Source organism: Arvicanthis niloticus, chromosome 1 (assembly GCF_011762505.2).
Source record: "Arvicanthis niloticus isolate mArvNil1 chromosome 1, mArvNil1.pat.X, whole genome shotgun sequence".
Classification (NCBI taxonomy): domain Eukaryota; kingdom Metazoa; phylum Chordata; class Mammalia; order Rodentia; family Muridae; genus Arvicanthis; species Arvicanthis niloticus.
In genome coordinates, this window is record NC_047658.1 from 95,265,266 (window position 1) to 95,265,710 (window position 445).

The window sequence follows — 445 nt, forward strand, 5'->3', positions numbered from 1 at the left end:
TCACAAGAACACCAAGCTACACAACCATAACTTGTATGCAAAGCACTTCTTCAGTCAACACCCAGACCCAGGGCAGATTCCCCCAACTCCCAGTGCTTACCACTTGACTCTCTGGGGTAGCCTCCAAGGTCTTCTAGTCCCCATTCATGTGCTGTATGGCCTCTATAGCTGGCTGTTCAGTTACTTCCTTTCTTATGCAGCATTAGAAAACCCTGAGGCCCCAGAGACCCACAGCCCTTTAGTTCCAAATCCCACTACCACCTGGCTAGCTACATCTGGAAGAGGGTCATCTTCAGGAGAAGGAAACAAGCTGCCAATAGTTAATGAGTGGGAAAGCATTGGGCATTTCTCTGTGGGGTGTCTTTTGCCTCTGCATATCAGTTCTATTAACTGAAGCCCTTTCCCCTACTGAGTCCCTCCTCCCACTCCTTGAGGTCCTGAGTCA